Raw genomic sequence first — 22,029 nt, forward strand, 5'->3', positions numbered from 1 at the left:
ACTAAAATGTTCCATATAGTTTACTGTGTTCCTTGATATCTTAAGTGTCAGAGTTTGACTAGAGGTCAAAAGCAAAAAAAAAAGTAAAATGATATTGCCATAGAGTTTAAGTACAATAATTAAATATATAGACTATGCCATGAGTTCAGAAAAGAGATAATTCAGTGAGGAAATAGTTATTCTAAAGGTAAATAGTTGCTCCTGATATTTCTCATTAAATCTTTCCATAATCCTCATTTCAATGAGATGCCTGACTTGAAAATATTCTTTTGAAAAGAATTATTTATGAGTTTGGGATAGCTATTCATTCAGCTTTTTTTTTTTCTTCTCTCTGCTGAATGTCATGATGATGATATTCATTTAAATGTCATAACCAAAGAAATATAATAAGAATGAAGGCCTGTATGACTATAATTAGGAACATTGTCCATCATCATCTTCTCATGAAAGGTCCTAGGCTTGCCTTAGAGAAAGTAGGGCTCTTTTTTTTTTTTCTTTAAAGTATTGGCGAGTGGAACTATTGAGGGAATAAATGCTATTTTTATTTAGCTATTCTAAAAGAGATATAATATAGACATAGATGCTATATATATATATATATATACACACATATACAAATCACATATTCACATACAGACTGTTAGTTCCTACTACGTGCAGTAGTTATGCTCTATAAAGTTACACAAATACTAAATGAGCAAATACTAAATCATTGATCCTATAGGAAACACAGTGTGAGGTCCTTATGGATCTCAAGTCACACATTGTAGTCAGCTGATGAATACATAACCTTGTTTTACACATGAAGTTATCTTTATTACATACTAGAGGGCTGGTTCATGAACAATCATGCATTGGAGGAGGGGGTCCCTCAGCCCAGTCTGCCCCTTCTCTCTGTCCAGGAGCCCTCAGGGGTGGGAGGTAACACAGTAATCAGGGGAAGGTGGTGTCCCCATCACACCTCTGCTGCTGCCACTGTTAGCAGCACAAGCCTTGGCCTGTCCTGGTTACCTGTGCCTTGGGCTGGACCTGGGCAGCTGCACAGCTGCCATCCAAGGCTTGCCTGTGCCTCAGCTGGCCCTGCTTGCCTGAGCCTCAGTCAGTGGTGGGTGTGGGAGGATGCGAGGCCCCCGGCAGGGCTGAGGGGACTCTAGTGGCGGGCGTGTGGAGCAGCTGGCCCTGCCCCACTGTAGGTGCCACTATCATCTCCTTTTATTATTTTTAAGGTGCCAATTCTGTAATGTAGAGCCTAAGGATTAGAGAGGGTCAAAGTAAAATGTTCCAAGTTACACAGGAAAGAGCCAGCATTCACAAGACTTCAACCCTGAGTTCTTAACCACCATCTAGTTTGTTGAAGGAGAAGCCTACTGCATCGTAGGGCCTCAAATCAACCCTATATTTGGCTTTCTTCAAAGTTCATCATGCCATACAACATCTATAGGTTAAGAGATAATTATTTATTGTCCATTACTTAATGTTAAAATATAAACTTAAAGAGACAGTTTTATTCTCTGTTCACTGCTGTATCTTAAACAGCAAGAAGTGTGTCTGGAACATAGCAAGCTATCTATAAACATTTGTAGAATGAACAAATGAAGGAATGAATAAATAGCCCACTGAGGCAGGGTCTCTACAGTGAATGATCTTTGAAAAAAAGACCAAAGGGTAATGAATAATGAATGCAGGGTCTACAAATCATTACTTTTGTGACTTGGAGAAAATGAATGTTTAACAGCCTCAGTTTTCTCTGAAATGAGGAGATTACAGTCAAGATCTCACAAAACAACATTCACTTTTGACAGTTTTGTGGTTAATTGGAATTCCAACATCTGGCCTCTGGAGTGTAGCCAAGAACAGGGAACATACCAATAGAGAGACAATGCATAGGTTCTGACCACATGAGTTCCAACTGCATTTTCTGGATCCATTTATAACTTCACTAAAAATGGAGAACTGTCATTAACAATGCGCCTTCCTCCTTTCCCTCCACCTGCAGCCATTTATTCTTGCTTCATTCTACACATGTGACACAATTGCTTCTCTAATTGCTACCAGTCACTGTACCTGGTGGAAGCAGGGGGGGAAGTTGGCTCTTAGGTAGATGTCAGGCATCAGAGAAAGTGTTTTGCTGCTACCACTCCTTGATTGATATTATAGGTGTTCATGGGAGAGGTGTGTATTAGTTTACTAGGTCTGCCACAACAAAGTATTATACCACAGACTTGGTGGATTAAACAAAATACATTTATTTTCTCTTAGTTTCTCAAGATGTTGGCTGGGTTGATTTTTTCTGAAGCCTCTCTCCTTGGCTTGTGGATGGCTGTGTTATCCCTGCAACTTCACATGGTTTTTCGTCTGTGCTCCTGACTACCTCTGATTTTTTTTTTTTTTTTTTTTGTAAGGACACCAGTCATCTTGCAATAGGGTTCACTCTAATAACATCATTTAACATTAATTACTTCTATAAAGGCCCTAAAGCCAAATGCATTCTGAGGTAGTAGGGATTAGGAGATCAACATGTTAATTTTGAAGGGAAACATTGAGCCCATAGGAGTCATATGAATGCAGAGAACAAGAAATTCGCTTTTTATGCTTATTAAAGACTTGAGGCCCGGTGCATGAAATTCGTGCACTTGTGGGGGGCGTCACTCAGCCTGGACTGTACCCTCTCGCAGTCCAGGAGCCCTGAGGGGGGGTGTCTAACTGACAGCTTTGTGGGCCTAAGCCATCAGTCTGGCATCCTTAGCATTGCCACGGAAATGGGAGAGGCTTCCACCACTGCTGCTGTGCTCTCCAGCCATGGGCCCTGCTTTTGGCTGACCTGTGGGTGCTCCCCCTGTGGGAGCACACTGACCATCGGGGAGCAGCTCCTGCATTGAGTGCCTGGCCCCTGGTGGTCAGCCTGCATCATAGTGACTGGTCATTCCACCATTCAGTCATTTGAATATTAGCATTTTATTATGTAGAATACACTGTAGAAGAGGCTCCCTAGTACCATAAGAAATACAAAAAAAAAAAAATCACTGTTAACTCATTCTTGACTTGCCCCCACTTAAAATCAAATTACCCCCTGTGGGGCATGTGATGAACCACTAGGCTTGACACTTTTTCTCTCTGATCTTCATTTCTGAATACATATGCATATACCATGGGAATTGTAATCTCTTCTCTGCCTACTCACTGGGTTGTCATGAGGAGGTTCTGAGCTATTAAATCTAGAAATGTTTCATCAAGTAAGTGATGTCTAAATGGGAAGGGATTGTCATTTTTAAGCTCACAGGTACCCTCACAGATAGCAGGTGCCCATTAGGGGAGGAAGGCATGATTTTTCCTGGGACTGTAGCTATGGAAGCTTTGCAGAGGGTTTCCCAGGCTTTGGAGGGGCATGCTCTGGCCAGCAGCCCTGTAGGGGTGGTCATCCCTGCAGGCGCTAGGGGGCAGCAAAGCCAAAGGGGGAGTAAATGTCAAATCTTCCTGATTGGCGCCATTCTGGCTATTTTGCAGCTGTACCTGCTCAGGGCAGGGCTCCAATCTCCCAGAGCAGAGTTGGGGCTGGGCCAGGAGGAAGCTAGAAGGGCAGGTTTAGCTGTGCCCCCAGTGGGGTTCAACATGCTTCTGCTGAGGAGACAGCACTGCTCCTGTGTTGGAGGATAGGGGGGTAGGATCTGACCCTGGGGGGCTGCTCAGCCCTGCCTCCACCTGGGTCTGGAGCTGTAGAGAGGTGAGCCCAGCCCCAGCAGAGGGGGACTGGGAACGGTGGGCTGCTGGCTGCGGGCCCAGAGTTCTAGGGGCACTGATGGGTGGTAGCTGGTGAGCTATTGTTGTGGGCACCCTGGCAAGGATGGTGGGGGAAGAGATCCGGAGTCAGAGGTGCAGACTGCAGCTACCCCAGAGGCTGGGTCTTCTCCCTATTTGATCAGCCTTCCTATACCCTGGGGGGCACAGGGGCTGAGATAGGGTGTCCCTGCAGGGGGATTGGATGAGCTGCCCGTGGTTGCTTCCTCTTCCTTCTTTGCAGTCTGGGCTCCTGTCAGACACTCTCCTCAGACCCCCCAGAAGCTTGGCTCCAGCAGCCTGCCTCCTGATGTGTGTGCAGCCTCCTGCTGGTCCTGTCAATATGCAAACTGATCATTATTGGGACACTTTAAAGGTCAATTAGCATATTACCTCTTTATATGTATAGATGCTTCCTTAATACTTCTTTGCTCTGACAAGTAGAGCCTTTCTTTGAGCAAAAAGGTAAAGTTACTAGAACAAGCCAATTATTCAAATTGGAAAATCCCCACTTAGAGTGAGTGTGTGGTAGTGTGGGTAGTTGTTGAAATGCAATTTGAGGCTTACCACATGGAGCCACTTTCAAAAATTCAAAAGTGAGGAAGTAACAGTTATAGCTGAAATATTGGTAATAGTTCTTGTTACCAACCCCTTCTTTCACAAATGCAATTGTTTCTCCCCTACATAATCCATTTTCCAATTTTGAGTTGATCTCATGTTTCCTAAAAGAGTACAATTCCTATTTTTCTGATTAGCTGATTTGCTGATAATTCATTCTATCTCCTTGTTTCTAGCAACATCACATATTTATTAACTAATGATTAGATAATGAACCTTTGCAGGTGAGTTCTCACTGCTGCCTTCCAAATTGACAATAGAACTTTCTCTGCAGCAGTCCTGTCTAGTCCCATTCTCTCAACGAATTTCCCAGGAATTAGAAAACTGGCCGGATGAGTCTCTCTGGCAAATTCCAAGCTGTGGTTCTTCCTCATTTAGTATTTCAACTCTCTGATCTGTAAATAAAAGTCAGTCTCTAGGAATCTAGCTGTCACTTAGCATAATTTTTAAGCATGCATCAAAATCAAATAGTTGGCTTCATTCTCTTAAAAAAAAAAAAGTGAGATTTCCTATGTATTATGTAATCTTGACCTTTTAGGTACAAAAGAGGCCCAATGCATGAAATTTGTGTACTGGGGTGATAGGGTGTTCCTCAGTCCAGCCTGTACCCTCTCCAATCTGGGATGCCTCAGGGGATGCCTGACTGTGGGATCGGGCCTAAACTGGAAGTTAGGTATCCCTCTCACAATCTGGGACTGCTGGCTCCCAACTGCTCACCTGCCTGCCAACCTGATCACCCCCTAACCACTCCCCTACCAGCCTGATCAATGCCTAACTGCTCCCCTGCCATCCAGATTGCCCCCAACTGTCCTCCCCTGCAGGCCTGATCCCCCAACTGCCCTCGCTTGCAGGCCTGATCCCCCAACTGCTCTCCCCTGCAGGCCTGGTTGCCCCTAACTGTCCTTCCCTGCAGGCCTAGTTTCCCACAACTGCTCTCCCCTGCTGGCCATCTTTGACCACATTGGGGTGGCCATCTTGTGTAAGGGCATGAAGGTCAATTTGCATATCACCTCTTTATTATATAAGATACTTTCTTTAATTTTTATAATGACACTTTGTGTCTTATCTATTATAATTCCAGGAAGAGAACTCCACAAGTTTTTATAGGGTGATTTTAATTGCATAATTTTTTCTGAAGCTAAGGACACAAATTATTCAGTCCCTTTCTGTGATTATCTATATCTCATTGGCTACCAGGTGTTAGGATTGAAACTCTCAGTCTATTAATGAGGAGTCAGCAAATGGTGGTCTGGGCCAAATTTTTATTGGCCTGTTGATTTTTATCAATAAAGTTTAATAGGAGCACATCTATAACTATTTTATTAAAATAGAATGGAGTAGTTGAGAAGGAGACTGCATGCTTATAACCCTAAAATATTTACTGTCTTTTTAGAGTCTTTAGAGAAGTTTGCCAGTTCCCATGTTATAAAAAAATAAAATAAAATGGTCATCTCCATTTTTATTGTATCTGTCTAAATACTCAGTAAGCATAACCAGAGCTATTTTTATCCTTAATGCATTTTAACCATAGTTGATGCCTTTGAAGAATTTACTTCCTTGCCATAAACTTTTTAAGATCCCTTTGTACAGATTTATTGTTGTCATTGAAATGCATTTGTCTAAATGCCATATATTTAAATAGAAGCTGTGTCAATGTAGCTTCAACTATATGATTTCTAGGTTTACAATGAAATACTCAGTTTTTATACATTCCTTATATTTTAATTTTTTTATTCTTTCAGTGTCAATTTTGTATGGAGGTGATACTAAGATGTAAACTGACTGGTAAGTGACACTACATTTCTTAATATAATACATTTCAATTAATTAATGTATTAATTAATTAATTAATTAATTTTAAAAGAATTTTTGTGAGTTTATTTGAACCAAACTGTTGACAATTGCCGGGACGCAGTATCACAACGGATTGGGATACTGCTCCAGAGAATGGAGGTTTCTTGTCTATTTTTATACATTGCGGTCAAAAGGAAGGGATGTAGGTGGATTACATGAATTATGACACATTTTAAAAAGTAGGTAATCTGGCTCCCTGAACCTCAAACTATGAATTTAGGGGATTAGGAATATTGTATTCTTTTTCTACATGTGAAGTGTCTAGAGAAATATTTTGTCTTTTATATTCCTTTACTGAATGACATGAAAGGTGAACTGGTTCAATCTGCAAAGTGGCAACAATAAGGAAATTAAATGATTTGGATAATACTCTATGTTTGTACTGCCATGAATTACATCTTGAAGGAAAACAAGGGTCCATATAAATAAAGGAAAGAAAGAGGGAAATTAACTTGAGAGGAACTAAGGATTGTTAATTTCTATAAACAGTGTAATTTTCTTAGATTTTATATATGTATATTTTAAATTCACTGGACTTCATGAAAACTATGCAACACTCTGAAATTCTTTCTTCTCAAATATGGCTTGCTTAGAAATATGAAAATGAGTGATTCAGTTTTGTTATAGAATTAGAATGGAATGAAGTATTTAATTTAATTTATACATAAAGTAATAAACTCTCTTCAGAAATGTTACATTTCCCAATATTGTGGCATGCACATTTAATAATCAAGTTTAATTTTAACTGGATGTTAATTTAAAACTAAGTATTTTTGAGAGTTTATTTAATAATTTTTGCTGATATTCATGTAGTATCCAAAATGAAATAACCATAATTGCAAAGTCACATCATAAACCAATGGAAGTTTAGTTTCTTCCCTAATATATAATTTAGACATTGTCAAGATGTATACTCCTTATGGATCTATGTAACTTAGCTGAGAAGCAGTGCATTAGGAAGGATTTTATTCTTGACTTAATAAATTAGATGGTCTTATCCAGGGTCCACCTATGAACCAGGAGGTCATGGTACATTCAATTCCTGATCAGGACACATGCCCAGGTTGTGGGATCCATTCCAAGTGGGGGAGGGGAAAATGTGCAAGAGACAGCCAATCAATGTTTCCCACAATCTGGGCATGTGTCCTGACCAGGAATTGAATGGACCATGACCTTAATACATTTTTCTTTTTTTTCCCTTTATTGATAAGGTATTACATATATATCCTTATCCTCTCATTGCCCTTTCCCCCACCCAATTCATGCCATCATCCCCCTGGTGTTGTGTCCATTGGTTAGGCTTATCCTTTGGTTGATCTCTCTCCCTTTCCCCCCTCCTCCCCTACCTTCCCTCTGAGGTTTGATGGTCTGATCAATGCTTCTCTGACTCTGGATCTGTTTTTGTTCATCAGTGTATGTTGTACATTATATTCCACAAATGAGTGAGATCATGTGATATTTATCTTTCTCTGACTGTCTTATTTAGCTTAGCATAATACTCTCCAGTTCCATCCATGCTGTTGCAAATGGTAAGAATTCCTCTTTTTTTTTTTTTTTTTTCGCGACAGTTTAGTATTTTATTGTGTAGATGTATCACAGTTTTTTTTTAATCCACTCATCTGCTGGTGAGCACTTAAGCTGTTTCTGAATCTTAGCTATGATAAATTGTGCCCCATATGAACATAGGGGTGCATAAATCCTTTTCAATTGGTGTTTCTAGTTTCTTGGGATATATTTCTAAAAGTGGGATCACTGGGTCAAATGGGAGTTCCATTTTCAGTTTTTTGAGGAAACTCCATACTGTTCTCCACAGCAGCTACACCAGTCTGCAGTCCCACCAGCAGTGCATCCTCGCCAGCACTTGCCATTTGTTGATGATAGCCATTCTGACTGGTGTGAGATGGTACCTTATTGATTTGGAGCATGTTTTCATATGTCTCTTGGCTTACATTTTTAATCGCCTTCTTTGAGAATACAAGAGAAAACCTGAGTTAAAATTGAATACTGAACATTCTGTAGAACTTACTCCTTGTCACCATTTTACAATAAAGTTTATTTGTTCCCAGAGCAGTTCTCTTTTAACTGTTCATTTCGCAAGTGAGACAATGCTGTCTGATATCACTGCAGGCAAATATGATAATGTTGAGCAATTATAACCTACATTCTAAGTATCAGTTGAGAGCATATTGCAATAAAGTAGTCCTGAGTTTGTTTTTAAAGGCCCATGAGAACCTAAAAAAATAAAATAGAATGAATGGAAGGGGAGAGAAAACAAAACAAAAAAATCAATAAATGGAAAATACTGGAGTTGCAAAGTGAGAGACTAAGCCATTGTGTCGAACAGGAGCATTTTTATGTGAATATGCTATCTGTACAATGGAAAGTCAGGGCATCTGGTGATATGTTTATCAGTTTGATATATCTTAATATTAATGTTATTTTATATTAAGTATAAGATATAATAAGGCATCTTTTTTGAAAATATTTGACACATGTGTTGGTTACCTTAACTAGGCATTCTCTGATTGGCAGTCATATTAGAGAGAACCATAATATAGGAAACTGCAGAAAAAATGCTATAAAAGATCTTTTGAGATTTAGTCTGGGAAGAACTACATGTTAACTAGCCATGTAGGTGAAATCATAGAGCCATTTAATGGGTCCAAACAAGCAGCTTCAGATTTTAATACTTTCACCTCTAACCTCTCAAAAGAACTACCACTTTACTATTAGTATGTCTGTATTTCAGTTACAACCACAATAAGGAATTCATAAGGAATATATAAATCTATACAGTAAATCAGGATAAAGTAATGGCTCTTTTGTGGTACTAAACTGGAAACATGAGAAAGCGACTGACATATATGCTTCAAATATGGACGGTGTACATTTTACTTTTATAGGTAAGCAGCTATTTCCCAAACAGTTATAACACAAATTCAGATGTCAAGAATTCTTGCAAAGGCTTTCTCCAGGGTCTAAAATGACTCCCTCTTGCAATGTAAGAATTTCTAACTGGTTTGGATATTCTTTCTGATATATAAACCCTGTTGAACAAGAAAATCATTTGCTAAAGTAATTGGTTAAAATTTCCCAGCCATACAACTCTCACAGAAAAATATTTTCTTGATAATGCCACATATCAATAAAAAAAGCCCAAAAAGAGATATTAATTCACTAAAATAATCAGCACTGTTTCAGATTTACATATATAATTAAAATGTATGATTATAGAAAATAATTTTGATGTTGATACCTACTGTAAAGGAGTAAAAGTTTATTTGTGACAGTTTGTAGCTAAATAATCTTTTGTGACTGTCAGCTTTACTACTGATTTTGGAGCAAACAGAAAGCATTCAGAAAACATAATTCCTTAACAAATATTTGTTGATTTAATAAATTAATCAGTTATATGCTTAATATTAAGACTGTAAGCAAATAGCATTGTGGTTGTTATTTAGTTAGAACATAAACAAAATGCCATCCTTTGTTTTGATAAAGGAGCAGTATTGCTCTGTTAAAAGCAAGGACTCTGGATCCAGAGTTTTGGTTGATAATTTTGGAATATATATATATATATATATATATATATATATATATCCTCCTGGCCAATGTTGCTCAGTGATTGAGAATCAATTTATGAACCAGGAGCTCATGGTTTAATTTTTAGTCAGGGCACAGTTGGGGTTGTGGGCTGATCTTTAGTGAGGGGTATGCAGGAGGCAGATGATCAATGATTCTCTCTTATCATTGATATTTCTCTAGCTCTCTCTCTCTCTTTCCCTCTCACTTCCTCCCTCTGAAATTCATAAAAAATATATATTTAAAAATAACATTATATGACTTTTTGCCTCTCTATGTTGTTTTCATTATCTCAAAGTACTGAATGAATGAATCCTTATAATGTGCTCAGTGGTGTGCCTATCACACATTAAGTGTTGTGTAGTTATGATCAATTATTATTTTCATTGTTGTTATTGCTAGAAATTAGATCTGTCTTCCCTGCTTATGGGGTTTGTATTATAGTAGAAGAGATAGCTATAAACAACACTAATTCTAATGTAAGGTATGATCATTTCTGAAACAAAATAGAAAAATATTAGAGGATACTTAATGAGTGGGAATTTTGAATTATTTTATGAAGAAGGTGATTCTGGATTATTTCACATTATTGTGAAAATTCTAATATACATTTCAGCATCAGAAAATTGCAAGAACAGTGTTCTGTGGAAGATGGAAAGTGAGAAGTAGTTAAACTAAAGAGGTTGAATAATCAACAAAACAGTACTGGCCCTAAATGAATTAAATATTAATTTCCCAAATAAACATCCTATTGTGTTTGTGTGTGTGTGTATGTGTGTGTGTTTGTGTGTGTGTGTGTGTTTAAGCACTGTATGCCTTTCCCTGCTAATATTTACTCTTTGACTTGCTTTCAAGGCCATTTAATGTCTTGAACCCACCTCTCCAATCTTACCTACCAACTTTCTCCACCTACCAGTCCAATTTCACTTTATGCTACAGCCATTTTTCCCCCCCTCTTTTCCTGAGCACAGCTATAGTTTTGTACATTTCCCATCTACTTTGAAGGCTTATATCTATTCCTGCTCAGGACAAAATTCTAGTCCTCTACAAAATTCCTTTTCAAAAATCACAGTTTTTTGTGACTTTCTGTGTCATTTCAAGTTTGGTAGGTAGAGATTACACACACACACACACACACACACACACACACACGCAATACAAGTTGATAAATACTCAATATATTTAATCAAAGATAGAGAATCTTATTAGATTGAGTTTGGCCAACCAGAACCAGAACAGATGCAGCCTATTTCAGTGTGGATTTCCTTTTTCTCCAAATCCCTAAGGGGTAAGAGCTGGCAGGACTCTGCCAGTAATACTTCCTGTACACAACAGAATATTGATTTTGGAAGCTTCATTTCTTACTGGGCCATGATCCTTACTAACTGGTGTTTTCATTATGATCCACCAAAATTTACACTTACAATTTATGTTTCCATTTAAGGGAAACATTGGTTCCTGAATTCTGAACTAATTTGAGTTTCATTGAAGGTATTTTTTTGTCAACTGGGGAAAACAGGAGCATGATTCTGAGTAGTATGGGCATTGAGAGTTCCAGCACTGCAGAAAATTCATTTTTCAAATGCCTCTAGCATACAACATTAGATTTTTCATCTTATAGCTCCCAAAGCATTTCCTTTCTACTGTGAGTCGGGCTCCAAACAGAACGGTAGATAAGATACAGCCTGTCTTTATGGAAATCATGGTACAGTAGGCAACACAGATCGATAGCTCATTTAAATTCTAGTATGTGTCACCATAGAGGGAAGTACTGTGTGCTATGAAAGTACATAAATAGGATATATATAATTCATTGTATGAAGATGAGAGGTCCTTGGAAATGTGTTGATATGAGTTAACTTGGTAAAGGGTTAGAGAGAACATTCCAGTCAGATGGAATATCATGTTAAAAGGCCCTTAAGCCTGGCTGGTGTGGCTGGTGTAATTTAGTGGTTGAGTGTTGACCTATGAACCAGGAGGTTATGATTTGATTCCAGGTCAGGGCACATGCCCTGGTTGCTTGCTGGCTCAATCCCCAGTAGGGAGTATACAGGAGGCAGCTGATTGATCATTCTCATCATTGATGTTTCTCTTTCTCTCTGCCTCTCCCTTTATTTCTCTGAAATCAATCTATAATAATAAAAGGGTAATATGCTAATTAGACTGGACATCCTTCTGGAGGAAGCCAGGCCTGGAGCAAAGCCCAGGTCTCAAGTACTAGAAGGAAGCTGGTGCCAGTAGGGTGGGGTAGGAAGGCCTACTCTTACATGAATTTCATGCATTGGGCCCTTAGTTAAAACATATATTTTAATAGTCCCTTACATAAGAGTATAAGGAATTCAAAGATCTGCATATAATCCGTCATTCTGGCTTCTGTTTAACTAAGAGGCCCTTAATGTTATAGTGTCTTTTTGTGCTTTAGGGTCCAAGTCATGGGACCTCTTAGTTCAGCAAATGTTTCTTTTTCTTTTTTCTTTTTTTCTTTTTTAAATATATATTTTATTGATTTTTTACAGAGAGGAAGGGAGAGAGATAGAGAGTCAGAAACATCAGTGAGAGAGAAGCATTGATCAGCTGCCTCCTGCACACCTCCTACTGGGGATATGCCTGCAACCAAGGTACATGCCCTTGACCGGAATCGAACCTGGGACCTTTCAGTCCGCAGGCTGACACTCTGAGCCAAACCAGCCAGAGCAGCAAATGTTTCTTGATGAATTACTTACTGTGTCCCTATCACTGTACTGAATGTACCATCCAAGTATGAATATAATGATCCCCTGAAAATGTTTTACTTATAAACATCTGTGTTTTATCTGTATGTGTGTCTGTTAGAGGGATAGGCAGATTGGTAGGTAGACAGACAGACAGACAGGTGGAAAGACAAGAGACTTGGAGGTATTTAGGCATCTGCTAAATCTTCATCAGTAAGGATAATCTGGCCTTGTGTTCACATTGATTTTTTTTCTTTATTTCACATTGATTTTTTTTTTGTGTGTGTGTGTTTTCACAATCTGCACATTTCTGAAAGACTTTCATTTGAGAAATGCCATTTTTATTGGTGACATTTGAGTGATTATCTTATTGCCTTATAGCACATTGATTTATGTGAAATGCTTTTTTAAGGCACTCGATAAATGCCTGTTGACTGACTGACTTGTGCAAACATTTAAGATAAGAATGATGTATATAGTGAAGTCATTTTGCCAATAGGAAACAAACGGGATGTCAAGATTTGTATGCAGTGTAAATCACAAGGACATGAATGGCTTGCGACTGCCTGGAGGAAGCACGCAGATGCACTCTTCTAAGCAACAAATTCACTTTTCTGCCGCTTATGACTGAGAGAAAGGCCTCAGGCAAGACCAAACAAACTGTTCTTGAAACTAACAATCTAAGAAATCCAGACTGTGTTTTCTGTATTGTTATAGGATCACAGTGTGTGCCAGGAATCAGTGTCCACAAAAAGGAGACATAACAGATAAGAGCACTAACTTTGGAATTAGATAGGCTTGGCTGGGGTTGAAACCCAGCCTTTATAAAAGTATTCATCTGTGTAGCTTCAGACATGTCTTTTACTATCTATAATGATTGTGTATAGAGTAGGCTATATGATTTCCACCCTCCTCAAAAAGATGCCTATACCTGAAGTCCATGAGTAAGTTGTCTCGATTACTAAAGGGGATTTTATAGATGTGATCAAGCTAAGGTTCTTGAGATGGGGGGTTATTCTATATTATCTGCATGAGCCCAGTGCAATCACACAAGTCCTTATAAAAGGGAGGCAAAAGGGTGAGAGCTGGAATTTAGTGATGGAAGCAGAAAATGACATACCGTGAGGTGCTGCAGTAGGTAACAGAGAATAGTGGCTGTCTTCTAGACTCATCACATAGCCATCAAAGGTCCTGAAAAAAATAAATCCAACTTTTCCCCTTACTCTGTGGTTGAAAGAGGACAAAAATAGAAGAAATTATTTGTTCAAGTTCATATACATAATTCAGATATATCTTTGTTTCCAGCCTTGCAGATCTTTCTTCTCTTATGTGTTTGTTATGAAGGAAACCAATACCTACCTGCTCAGCTTTTCTGGGGGCAGCAGTTTTAATTCTAAAGTGATTAGGACTTATTGAACCACATTTTGTTACTCAAGGTCTAATTTGCCATGAGTATCCCTTTTTCTCAGGGTAAAATCCTTCCTTTCAGCCAAAAGGTCAGAGTTGCCTTTGGATTTGGAGTATTCCTCATTTAGAATCCTTATAATCATCTCAAGATTCATTTTTTTCTAAAATCCCACATTACTCTTGATATTTTGGCTGAGTAAGCAATAATTTGCATTCATGCATTTAACAAATATTCGCTTTATATGTACCATGTGCCAGAGACTGCTTGAGCTTCTGGAAACTATGATAAATACCATGGCAGGAGAGGGTGGGTGGGCAGGAAGAAATCAACCAAAGGACTTGGATGCAAATACAATATGTATAACCTATGGACACAGACAATAGGGTGGTGAAGGCATGAAGTGAAGTGTGGGGATGGGTTACAAAAGGTTAATGAGAGGAAAAAGGGGACATATGTAATACTTTCAACAATAAAGATTTTTTAAAAGATAAAGAAAAACAAACAGATATTTCAAAAAATCAAAAATTCAAAAAAATCAAAATGAGGTATGCATACAAGTAAACAGGAAATAAAAATAAATATTAATGTGTTATGATAAACGCAAGAGCAGAGTAAGATGGGAGAGAGGGGAAGACAGCTTGCTAGTATTGCTGAAAGGAAGGATGTAAATTTTATCAGGAAAAGTGTTGGGCAAGTTGATATTTGAGTCAAGTCCTAGCCCTAAAGGAAACCAAGAAATTGAAGGGGACATAGTAAGGGAAGGATGTACAAACAGAAGCATTGAACAAGCAGCATTCATATAAGGTATGTGGTAAAGGTAGAGCTGGATCATAGAATGGCATTTGGGGGTTTGGAGTTAATAGAATTAAGAGTGAAGGGAGATAAGACTGAAAAAAATGAATAGGATCCAGAAGGTAAGATCTGGCCAACCATGGAGAGGAATTTAGACTTTTTCTGGGGCATGGCAGGTTTTATAATTTAAGGGAGGATCATAATTAAACTTCTGTTTTTGGAATTAGCTCTTTGACTATAAAGTAGGCACTGAATTGGAGAAGGGTGAGCCTAAGTCAGGAAGATCAAATTGTTGACTCTTTAGCCTAATTAAGTATGAAATTAACACTTTTTAAGTTGTTAATTTCAGTATATTTGCTTTCAAAATTTATAAGCCAAAACTGAAAATAGGATGATACTTAAAAGCACATAATTTACATATGTCATTAGTTGGAATTTAAGTAATATGGATAAAGATATTTCTTATATATATTTATATGCACCAGAATATATGTGAGGCAGGGTACAGTGATATTTTAGAATGTTTATATTCCTGCTCTGAGATCATTCTTTCAAGGGAAAAATAAGTATGATGTCTAACTTTGTTACCACTTCATAAATACAATAGAAAGGTGTCTGATGGAAGGAATAATCTATTCTTCATAGAAGAATTGAGGAAGTCTCTATAGAAGAAGTAATTGAGTTTGATCTTGAAATGTTTTGTTTAAAAGATGAAGAACAAAAAAGATATTGCAGTCTATGAATAAAAATGAACTAAAACAAATGAATGAATTTTTTTTTCATATATAATAAATTGCAAATAAACAGGTATAGTAGTGCAGGTTCATAGGGTGCAAGAATGAGAGCCTGAGGTAAAAGAGATCCCAAATCACTTTATGTATGCAGCAGACTAAAGAGATACGACATTTTCCTTTCAAGTATAGGAAAATATCAGATCTATCTATGCACTTGAGAGAGAACAAAATATATAATGAATGGAAGAGCTGAGAGCCAATGGTCAAGAGGTCTATGTCAGTGGTTTCTAACTTTTTAAGTTGAAAGACTATTGCATTTAAAAATATAATGTTTTTCTCACTCACACTTGGTTGGAATTGTATTAGTCTTTATAGAAACTACAGAAAGTTTGATGTACACATCTATCTCCAGAGACCTCATTTATCACTGAGACACCTCAGTCATCCACAGTCCATGACTTGGAACTGAGAGAGTCGAGATGTGCCCCTGAATTGGACAATGACAGTAAAGATGCAATTAGAAATGATTCAGAAAGTAGAATTGCAGAAATTAGTATCCCATGATATAGGAAGAGAATATTGGAGAGAAGATGGGAATAGGAAAGTAGGAAAGAACAGTGGGGAGTTTAGAGCAGTAGTCTAGGTAAGAGGCAGCATTCTTGGTTTAGGATGGCAATATAAACCCACTTAGCAAGAGTCAGATTGGAAGCATATATTGGAAGGTATAACTCAGAGAATTTTTGGTTGGATTTGAGTCATAAATGATTCTGATGTTTTAGAAATGAACAACTTGGTGAGTGTTAGGTCTATATATTATGTTGTCGATTGCTGGGTGTAAAAGGACCATGTCAGACATAGGAATCCAGAATTGATTATGGCAGATACTATGCTATTATTTGTTTCATTGTCTGTGTATTGTAAGTTTTATTGTTTGTTTTCCTACTGTATGGACAAAGACATACTCATTGCTCTGCTCCTAATGACTAATGCACACCAAGAATCACTGAAGGTACTAAACAACTATTTGCTGAATGAATAAGATTACAGGAGCCTGTCTGCTTTCATCTATTTTATAAGTTGGATCATTTTAGGAATAAAGTCCCTTGAAAGAGACTGTCTGGGTTCAAAATTTAGTTTCATAATTCACTTGCTATTTAACTCTGGGTTACTTCATCTCTCTCAGCTTCTGTATTTTTGTTTTGGATTTTTAAATCTATAATGGTAAAAAAATAATAGTACAACTTCATACAATTCTGATGGTGAAATAAATTAGCAAATGGAAATACATTAGAATAATACATAATAAAGTATAATAATACCTAATTCAGAGAATGTTGTTTATTAACATTATTTGAAGAAAATCTGCAGGCAAAACTCTGTGAAAACCATGCAGGAAGATGGTTTCTTTGTTAAGTAATAGTTGCAAAACATTTTGCACTTAAGACACTTTTACATAAATTAATTATCATTTTTAGATATTTGGATACTGGGCTGTGTTAAAAGTAGAAATAAATAAGCTGTAGCAGCAGCCTGTGCTAAATCTTACTTCTAAGTATTATGAATGCGTGGATGCGGACAAATCAGTGGTGAGTGAAGGAGTGGATATCAGAGAAGTGTTTTGGATAGAGGTCATCACTGGTGGGTTTTCAATAATGTGATTGAAAGGTATTCTATATGGGTTTCAGATAAACTTTAATATTGTCTCCTGTAGGAGGTTTATCTTCTGTTTTGTTCAGAACAATTTGACTGTCAGAGACTTTTAGTCTTAAGAGAAAGGCACTGCCTGGACCCAGTGGCTCTAAGTGGAATATTCATATATGGTTATGCATTCCACACTACATACTATAGGCCTCCCTCTCCAGGAATACCAGCCTTTTGAAGAAGCTTTGCCCCTCTGAGAAATTGTATGACACACCTGCTATGGCTAGAAAATGAAACTCCTGATATAAATGTGTGATGTGCTTTCATCTTCTTTACAGTCCTCCCTCCTCTAAATATGCATTGCTAGGAAATCTGTCAAGCAGAAAGGTGAGGCACCTTACAAAACCAGGGACTGCAAGGACAATTATTTTTTCTTTGCCTGCAGGTCATTTATTATGGATGAGAGATAAATCAGCCTCACCCCATAACCAGACTCTATGCTATTAATGGAAAGGGCTTTGAAGTTGGTTTTTGTGTGAATGCTGAAAATTCCTGTGACCAGTATGTGAAATTTTGTGACTCTGAGCAACTTTACCTCTCCATGCAAATATTTAAGTCATTCTGGTAACATAGGAAGAGTTCCCAGAGCATTGGATCTTAGAAATATAATAATATTTCAAAATAATTTTTATTGATTCAACAATAATAGCAATGACATTCAATATCTGCTATGCAAACATTATAATTCCTGTTTTAAATATATATTTTTATTGATTTCAGAGAGGAAGGGAGATGGAGAGAAGGATAGAAACATCAGTGGTGAGAGAGAATCATTGATTGGCTGCCTCCTGCATGCCCTACACTGGGATTTGTGCAACCTGGCAAATGCCCTGACTGGGAATCAAACCATGATCTCCTGGTTCATAGGTCAATGCTCATCTCCTGAGCCATGCCAGATAGGTATAATTCAAGTTTTAAAGTTAAAATAACTAGAGCCAAGAGTGGTTAAACATCTTGCCCAAAGTCAGAAAGCAAATTTTAGATCTTGATCTAAAACTCTGGAACAACTTCATGACACTTGGGCTTTTGCTACTTCCTCTTGTCTCCTGCCAAATTATGTTAGACTAGAGGCCCAATGCATGAAATTCATGCAAGAGTAGGCCTTCCTTCCTCTTGCTACTGGCACTGGCACCTGGGACAGGGGCTTCCCTCATAGCCCTGGCTTAGCCCAGAAGAATGTCAGGTCTAATTAGTACATTACACTTTTATTATTATAGATGGGGCATGTCAGTCACAGAAACTGTGTGGATTCTGAACATCATCCCTGGACTGCCATTGTGCCAATGCAGATGCAGAAAAACATTAGACTTGTGTCTGACATCCAGGCTCTCTCTGTCTGTCTTGTACGCTGTAGATTTCACACTGGGTGCTTAGTAAATATTAATTATGATAATGCTTCACAGAATTTATTAAGGTTAATGTATTTGTAGGAAGTGATTGGACATCTTCAGAAGAGACTATCCAGTATGATATTTTACTTTATTGTAATGTAATTTAAATGGAGAAGAAAGGTATGTAAGCATTCCAACTATTCTGATTATGACAGAGAAAAAGGTTTCTGTAGACTGGTGGTCCAATTGATGTAGCTAACATTTTATAAATGTTAATATTTATGCATTTTATAAATGCTAACATTTAATATTTGTAGCAGTTCTATTATTAGTCTTTATTGTCTGGATACAAAAACCCAGGCGCTGAGATGTTCAATAAATGGCCAAACTGGCATAAGCCTTCTAGGCATTCTGACTCCAGAGTTTCTTAAGATAAATTATAAATTGGGAAAATACTTACTATTTTTTGTCCAAGCTTTCATTTGAATGATGGTAATTGAGCACTTTGTGTGCCCAATGCAATGTGTAAGGAACCTGGTGGGATATAGACCTGGATAAGTAAAACCTTTACCTACAAAGAGCTCATCATATACTTGCGTAAATGAAGTAGTTATTATGAGTTTGAGGAATATAATTGTTGGAATGAAACCCAAAGAAGAGCCGTGGGACCATCAGGGAAGGTGAAGGTGAAGATCCATTCTGGTTGGGGAATATGGGAGACCTTTACATGGAAGAATACTTTGAAACCCTGGTAAGAGGAACATAAAGTGGCTACTGAGACTGAGAGAAAAAATAACATGGAGAAATAAAACTCCTAATGTGTTTGAAAAGTACTGAATAATCTGATAATAAATAAATTGACCAGTTTGGCTCAGTGGATAGAGCTTTGGCCTGCAGACTGAAAGGTCCCAGATTTGATTCCGGTCAAGGGCATGTACATTGGTTGCGGGTACATCCACAGTAGGGGGTGTGCAAGAGGCAGCTGATCGATGATTCTCTCTCATCGATGTTTCTAACTCTCTGTCCCTCTCTCTTCCTCTGTGAAAAATCAATAAAATATATTTTTAAAAAAATGAAACAATCAGCCCTCCCTGGACTCACTGCTTCTGGTCTATACTTTTTAGTTCTTAATCAAAATCACTGGGGAACTCCTTCCAAGCAGATGCAGCCCAGCTCCATGCCCGAGAATCTCCTTTCAGTTGCTAAAGTTTAAAGTTTGTAAATGTATTTATTGTGCTCTATTAATTAAAAAAACCCTCTGCTATTAGTTAATTGTCAAAGGATTGCATTATGTTTCCTGTCTCCTCTGGCATATTCTTGGGGCTTCCCTAGTTTTTTTTCTTCTTCTTTTATATACACTTTTAAGATATTCCGGGTATAATTCCTCAAATGGAGAGTGGAAAGAATAGGGTGAAATATATTTATCATAAATGGTTGTAGCTCTGACATTGAACACTTTAAAAGGATACATCCTAGATCTTACCTATTTATTTATTTATTTATTTATTTATTTATTTATTTATTTTGCTATCTTATTTGAAATAATCTAATTATGTATTCCTTTAAGCTATGTTCTTTATCACACAATGCTGAAGATGAAGAAAACAATCTTAAAGGAAAACTAGAGCTCTGGCCAATTTGGCCCAGTGGTTAGAGTGTTGGCCCACAGACTGAAGAGTCCTGGGTTTGATTTCTATCAAGGGCATTGAAAGCAACCAATCAAGGTGTCTCTCTCACATTTATGTTTCTCTCTGTGTCTTTTTTTGTTCCTTCCACTTTCTCTAGAAAAAAAATCAATAGAAAGGTATCCTCAGGTGAGGATTAACAACAAAAACAAAAAGAAAAACTAGAAATATAAATCATACATGAGGTAGTTCTTAATAATTGAAATATGATTGATGTATACCATTATTTTCAAGTATATAACATAATGATTTGATGTATGTATATGTTGCAAATTATCATCACAATAATTTTAGTTAACATACATCACCGCACAGTTAAAAAATTGTTTTTGTTATGAGAACTTTTAAGATCTTTCCTTTTAACAACTTTTTAGTACAGCTTTATTAATTACTAGAGGCCTGGTGAGTGAAATTTGTGCACATGGGCAGGGGGTGTCCCTCAGCCTGGCCTGCACCCTCTCCAATCTGGAATTCCTTGGGGGATGTCTGACTGCTGGTTTAGGGGCATTCACTCAGCCATTAGGAAAATCATACAAAAATGTCCTTAACATACAAACAGTGTGGTTTTATGAGTTGTTTCAATAATAATGGCCAGATAATAATAATATTAAATAATATCTGCTTAAGTAAAATATATCTGGTACTACATGAATTCAGAAATGTTAATATCACAAAATCATAGAAGGTTGTAGTGGAAAAACCTTGAATTGTCTAGTCCAAACATTTATAAATATTGGAATTCCCTTTTCAAACATTTTCAATGCTTTTTATCCTAAGAAGCTTAACCAAATTTTGAGGCAACCCATTTTCTGTGAAAGGACTGGGGGACTCCAGCAGCAGGCACATGGTGTGGCTGGCCCACCTGGGTGTGGGTCTGGTTGTGCACCTGCTGCCCCCTGAGACTGGAGGACTCCAGCTGGGCTGAAGGAACTGGGTGCTGTTGGGAGCCATCAGAGTTGAGACAAGCAATTCCATCTTAAGGAAATAGAATTAAGTTCCTTCTAGCAGAAGTTATGCGGTGCCCTGAGGGTTTAGCCAGAAGCTAAGATTAACCTGCCGCTTAGCATCTCTGCAACTTCCCCTTCCTGATCCTCCCCCCGTAGATAGCCCAGCCTTGGAATGTTACACCTTGGAATGTTACTCTGCCCTGGCAGTTAGCCAATCCTGTGTTGCCAGATACCTTACCACCTTGCCACTCAGTGCCTAAACCAATTATACACTGCCAAAGACCCCTCTGCATAGGCAACCCTGTCCCCCTTTATTTCTGCTGTATATATACAGCCATTTCAAAAAATAAAGTTCTAGGCTTGATCAGAACTTGATCAGAACTCCATTTCTTCGCGTCTCCTGTCCTTTATCATTCCCTTCTAAGTGCCTCCTCGCCCCCACGTTGATCTCCCGCTGGTCGGGACAGGGTGCCACCATCTTGTCGCTATAGGTGCTGCCATCTTTGTGATGGTGTGATGGTCAATTGCATATTTCCTCTTTATTAGATAGGATAGTTGCTTTGCTGTAGATTATATCCCTAAGATTTACCTATTTGGAGGTTTGTACCCTTTGATCTTGACTCATTTTGCTCACTTCCCAACTTCACTCTTGGCAACCATCAATCTGCACTCTGTAGTTATGGGTTTATTGTTTTGTTTTGTTTTAGATTCTACTTATAAGTGAAATTATTCTGTGTTTCCTTTCTCTGACTTATTTCACTTTGCAGAATTCCACCAAGTTTTAACAATGCTAACACAAGTAGCAAGATGCCCTTCCTTTTTTTATGCCTGAAAAATATAGAAACATATAATATACTTTATCCACATTTTTTTTTTTTTTACCCATTCATCC

General features: G+C 37.8%; 1 long non-coding RNA gene across 1 annotated transcript in view; it reads left to right on the forward strand.

Moving 5' to 3' along the window:
* The window catches only part of LOC311628242, a 1,314,020-nt gene that overhangs the window by 1,105,399 nt on the left and 186,592 nt on the right, over nt 1-22,029 (forward strand). The gene's annotated exons all lie outside the window — the stretch shown is intronic.

The sequence above is a fragment of the Pipistrellus hanaki genome (genome assembly GCF_964339955.1).
Source record: "Pipistrellus hanaki genome assembly, chromosome: 9".
NCBI lineage: Eukaryota > Metazoa > Chordata > Mammalia > Chiroptera > Vespertilionidae > Pipistrellus > Pipistrellus hanaki.